The following is a 6039-nucleotide window of genomic DNA, read 5'->3' as shown; positions in this document are numbered from 1 at the left end:
CAAGTAGAATAAAATTGATGCTCTGAAAAGTATCAAGAAAAAAATGACAAAAGTCAAAAGGAAAATAGATTAGAAGAGACATACAGGGGCTGCATTTGAAGTGAGTACAGGAAGAATAAAATAATAATCAGAATGGGCAGTGCATGGGGGTTAGGACATACTAGTTTCAGATAACAAGGTGAGAAAAACACCAGGATCTTGGAAACACCTACTTCTGGAGGGTCAGACCTGCAGCAATGCGCAGCTGAAGCCAGCTCAATGCATCTGGCCCTCATTCTCGGATCAGCATTTAGCAGCCCCCATGGTGAGTCAGGTTCACTTGTGAAGTTTTCCCTGTGAAAGCCATTGTCCAACATCTTGAAAAAGGAACACAAGCTGCAGCAGAAATTTGTCCTCAGACCTAGGCATGGGGACTTTTTGATTTTCGTGAATGCCCTATGGTGTGGAATTTTTTTGGAGGGTGGGGATGAGAGATTATTGTGTACATATAATCGTATATAAGTTTTAAATTATTTATATACACATAACTTGTCTGCTCAGTACCCAGCTTAAGAATATTTGTCCAGAGTGAAACATGAGCATCTGCATATTTAAAACTCTCCAAACCAAAGTCTTACAGGCATGGAGGCCAGAAACAATTGGGGTTGGCTGTGGTGAGCTACTACAGAAGTTTTGTGAAATAATGTGTTTTAATAATTTTTTGCCCCAACAAGTTTTTTTTTTTGGTGAAAGAAGAAAGTTGAACCTTAAAGAATGTCCAGAGAAACTCTATCATCATTTAAGGACCCGGGGCAGGGGCTGGGGTTGTGGCTGGGTGGTAGAGCGCTTGCCTAGCATGGGTGAGGCACTGGGTTGGATCCTCAGCACCACAAAAAATAAATGAGTAAAATAAAGGTTCATCAGCAACCAAAAAAAAAAAACAAATTTTTTTTTTTTTTTTTTTTTAAAAAAGGACCCAGGGCATCAGGGTAGAAAGAGAAAATCTCTGATTTTTAAGGTCAGATGAAGAGCTAAAATTATCAAAAGTAGTTTCTAAATCTACAGTGGCCAACATCTGATGCTCTTCACTAACAAAGTTCCCTGGAATCTCCTCTTACAAAGTTTAACAGACGAAACTACTGAAGTACAATTTGTGGAAACCCGTGCATGCAAGAGAGTATTGCTGTGTTCTGGTATGTGTTGTAACACACCAGGTACACCTGACTTCACACCCTGGAGCTGATGTTTAATTACGATTTAACTCTCACCAGGTACTGATGCTCTGTAAGATTCAGATTCTCCCCGGGACGTGTCGATCCCAGGTTCACTGACGCTTGAACATTTCCGTCCTGCGCACTGGCTACACAGCCCACCAGCTGCACCCGGCAGCCTCCAGCTGGCTCCTGAACAACCTGACCTCGAAGCCTAAAGAACTCATGACAGCAGTGTGACTTCCTCGAGACCAATCATTCGGAAGTCAGTGGGAACCACACTTTCAAACAGATCATCTCCTCCCGCTCACGCGATGCTACCTTCCCAGCAGCGAGGTTCATCCTGCCTCCTCGCCCATCTGCAGACAGCGCGAGCTCAGGCCCGGCCCTTGCCCCCCGCTGTGTTGCCACCCTCTCTCTTAACCACAGCAAGTCCCGCCTGACGCTGGATCTGTCTACATCCTGCTGGTCCCTTGGGCAGGCGCTGCTGCTAGCCTGCCTTCCACAGCTGGAACTGATGCGGGAGGTGGGAACTTCTTACCCAGTGACCAGGGAAGGAAGCGGGCCCAGGAACAGGAACATGGGCAGAGCTTTCATTGCCAGGTCTGACCGACAGGAGACAGCACTGAGGGAGAGCGCCATCCTGCTGAGACCCCAGCAGGGAAGGGACAGGCATTGTACAGGGTGGCTGGGTAGACCAGGTTCTGGTTGATCATTACCTCAGTTCTGGTTTTTCCGGCCAGTTCTAGAGACTTCTAGGCACCACTCCAGGGATCTGGAACAGGATGTTGTAAAAGCTGGCAGTTGGCAATCTGCTGAGAATTCCTCAGTCTTGTCTTGGTGTCTTCGGCCTGGAAGGGATGCATCGCCAGCTTTGGATCAACACTCCTGCAGTGATGCGCATGCCTATGTGCAGAGCTGAGCAGGAATGTGATTCAACACTGAAGGCGAAGGGGACAGATGGAAAAGGCCGAGATGCCAAGGTTTATCCTGCTTGCAGCCACCCATAGGGCACCCGCAGGCCCAAGTCAAGAGTCAGCACTTGAGCAATAGCCTCCAAGTCCCTGTTATAACTGGGGTTTGAGCTCCTTCAGTTTCTGTGATACGTTTAGTGGGGAATATATTGGTCATGAATTAGGGTCCTCAGGACCGCATCTGCCCTTTGTCTCCATGATGGTGCTGACTGAAAGCACCCAGAGACCACTTGGGATGTGGGGACTCATGCAAGCGATTTTATTAAGCAGACAGGCAGTGTCTGCCCACAGGGTGAGAGAGAGAGAGAGTGTGAGAGGGAGGGGGGGAGAGAGAAGGAAGGAGGAGGAGGAGGGAGGAAGAAGAAGAAGAGAGAGAGGAGGAGGAGAGAGAGAGAAAAAGTGAGGAGGAGGAGGAAAGAGAGAGAGAGAGAATGGCGGGGGAGCTATTCTTAAGTAGTGGAATTTCACAGGCTAATAGCAACAGACCAGTGGCTGGCCAGGAGGTTCGAGGGCTAACAATCTGGACCAATGACTTGACTAGGACGTTCCCGGGCTAGCAATCTGGGCTGTAAAATGGTGTGGGGGAGGGAGAAAAACGGTGGCAGCCAAATAGCAGATGTGATGCCGATGCTGACTATCTCAAAGCCCACTCGGCTCCCTTTTCATTCCTGCTACTTCATTCTTGCGTCTGCCAAGGCACCTACCTCACGAGGTCATCGTAAAGAGAAAGTACACCTCCCACACAGTAAGCACTGGGGAAATGCAATGTATTCGTTTCAGGTTCAAATCACTCATGAGCCACTTACAAAGGGCAGGTTTCTCAGGGAGGCTGCGGTCTCTTTGTCTACGGTTATGTGAGGAACTACTTGAGGAACTGCAATGAGGACCAAGTAAGAAGACAAGATAGCGCATACGCCCAGGCCATGCCCTTGCCATAGGCCTCTACCGATAGGCATTCCCTTCCTTCTATCTTTACCCCACCAAAAATAAAAAAAGCACATGGTAGAGTGCGAAGGCGTAAACAGGAAGTGAACAATTGATAGAAGAGCCAAACTGAATTCAAACCACATTTCCCCACAGTTGAATGATGTGTAACTTTGGACACATTATTCAACTTCTCTGTGCTTCAGTTTCCTCATCTGTAAAAGGTGTTTCACCTCACACAGGTAGCTGAGGATAACTCAGGGGACAGACAACAAGTTCATACAAGAAGACTGGACATACTTAGTGTTCAGTAAATATTGCCTGGCATTGTTGATGGCTTGACACTTCCCCTTAAGATGGCCTTCCAGTGCAGAGACAATCAGTGGTGGACACGGTCCCCAGAGGGAAAGGCTACCTGTGCTCTCCTCAGCCATTGTAGGTGAAACCAGCATCAGCTGTGACATTCTTAGGTTCATCTACCTTCAAAGCTGAAGTCCTGTGTTCCAGGTTGAGTTCCTAGGGTGACCATAAACTAAGTACCACAGATGTGGAAGACTTGAAACATCAGAAGCATGTTCTCTCACAGTTCTGGAAACAAGACATCCAAAATCTGAATGGCAGCAGGACCATGGTGTCTCTGAAGACCAGGGAAGAGCCTGTCCTTCCAGGGGTTCTGCTCATACTTAGCATGGTGGCTTCTACAGGTAGCACCCTGATCTTGGCCTCTGATTACCCATGGGAAAGCCTGTCTTCTCCCTGGGTGTCTCTGAGTCCCTTCTCTTCTCCTAACAGCATAACCATGTGCTAGTCTTCCCTTGAGTGCATCTATAGAGATTCTGTTTCCAACGAAGGCCATACTTTGAGTACCCAGGGAGGGAAGGATCAGGCCTCAATATGTCTTTTGGGAGGACATAATTCAGGCCATAACACTCTCAGAATATGTCAGGTCACAATTGTCACAATTCTTAGCAAGAACTTTTTTAATAGTCAGATGTCTGGGCTGCTACTGTGAAAATTCTGCTACCACGAAAAGGGCACTTGGAGGCAATGACTTTGAAAGTTTGCTATAGCCATCCAAGCTGCTTTGTGCTATTAAAAGAAAAAAAGGCCTGCAAAAAAATTTTTTGTTTTAAAAATAACTTTAAAGCAAATATTTCTGCTAAATAACTAACTATACAGAACCCCAAGAAAGGGACAGTTTTCAAAAGTAGAAATGGAGAATACAACCTAAATCATTGAGTGTGTCCCACACATGTTCCTGTTCTCACTGGGACACACACACACACACACGCACGCACATGCATCATTTGCCCCTGTGTCCTGGAAAAAATGGAAATGATCTGAAATCAAGCAAGACAGATGGCTGAGTGGGCCTTGTGAATCTCATGTATCTCATGGAAGTTAAGAAGTCATTGCAAAGCTTTTTAAGAAAAAATTTCTGTAAGATTTGTATCTAAATGTATACACTGTCCTCACTACCTCTATGAGTCTTAAAATACTCACTTTTGAGATCATTGAAGGTTAGTACTCTGAGGAAACCTGAAATTCTACGGGAAGCAGTGGAGAACTCTGCTCAGGATACTTGCTAAACAGATACGACACACCTGGAATCACTTTCCAGTTGTTCCTGCATGAGTTTTATAAAAGATGAAGATAATTTTGTACTCACCAGAAGAGCTCACTGTCCTTAACGGAATTTTGTTTGAGTCTTTTATAAAGCAGCAACTCCTTCATAAACATCCCTGCTGCATACGTGTAAATAATTGTTACCCTTGGCTGGGAGGACGGCTTCCTATATGTGTGGGAAGGTCTGCGCCATATTGGTAGCTCGTTGACATGACCAGCTTCAGAGCCTCAGCTCCCACCCTGCACACAAACACCAAAGGACCCGCCTGGCAAGTGACCTCTGATTGGCATTCTGAGCTCTTCCCACGCTACGCCCAAGTCTGCTACAGCTGAGAACACCTGCTCACCCAGCTCCATTTTGGGCTCCTTAGATCTTTGAGACTGGAACTCTGGCTTCCTATCTGTTCCTACCTTAGTTCCCAGCGTCCTTCACGCTCTAGCTCACGCTCCTCCTGGGAATTTTCACACACGCTCTACCTACCGCACATCTTACCCCTCACACATAATAAGGTCTCCATTCTGTGAACACTTAGTGGCGTTTATCATCTCTCATTTCAATTCTCTTCATTCCTCCTTATGGAACAGTTATCTTTGCACAAGTCTTAACTACCCAACCAACTGATGATTTTCCAGGAGAGTCATTTGCATTCTTTCATGTGTCTACCCAGTGCCAAAAATAAAGACTCTACTCTGTGTTGAGGATGGCTTCGTGTCACGCAGACATGGTGCATAGTAATGCATGACTAAGATGTGGTCTCCCCTCGGTATCTTCCACTGGAGAAAAAGGGAAGACCGAAGCAAACACAAGAGGCAGGTTGCTACACAAATGCTGGGAAGGGACAAGGGACGAGACTCACAGCAGCAAGGAACCAGAAAAGCTCCTCAGAGAAGATGGCTTTTGGAACAGACCTTGAGAGGGGATTAGAACTGATGAGAACCCATCAGTTCAGGAAGCAGAGATCACACTGAGCACGGGATCCCAGGGTGAGCCCCCAGATTGGGTGGGCACTGAGCAAGAGCAATAGTGACAGGAGACAGGATGGGGGTGTGACATCAGGCTGGCTGACGTGGGCAGGTCTGAAGGAACGTGGAGCTCGCCGAGAACGTTCGGAGAGGTAAATCATAATCCTCTGTGCTCTCCACTTTGCAAACTAGCAGGGATCAGGAGGAGATTTCTGTTTTGATTGGTAACACTGGGTTGTTAACACTGGAATTACACTCTGTCTGAAATCCTAAATTAATTGAAAAGCAAAGCCTGTATTAACCAAACTCGGGAGCTTGCACAGTTATTCCTCAAAGCCATAAATCAGAACAAATCAGCACAG

The sequence above is a fragment of the Sciurus vulgaris genome (genome assembly GCF_902686455.1).
Source record: "Sciurus vulgaris genome assembly, chromosome: 9".
Lineage (NCBI taxonomy): Eukaryota > Metazoa > Chordata > Mammalia > Rodentia > Sciuridae > Sciurus > Sciurus vulgaris.
Note: the sequence above shows the minus strand (reverse complement) of the source record.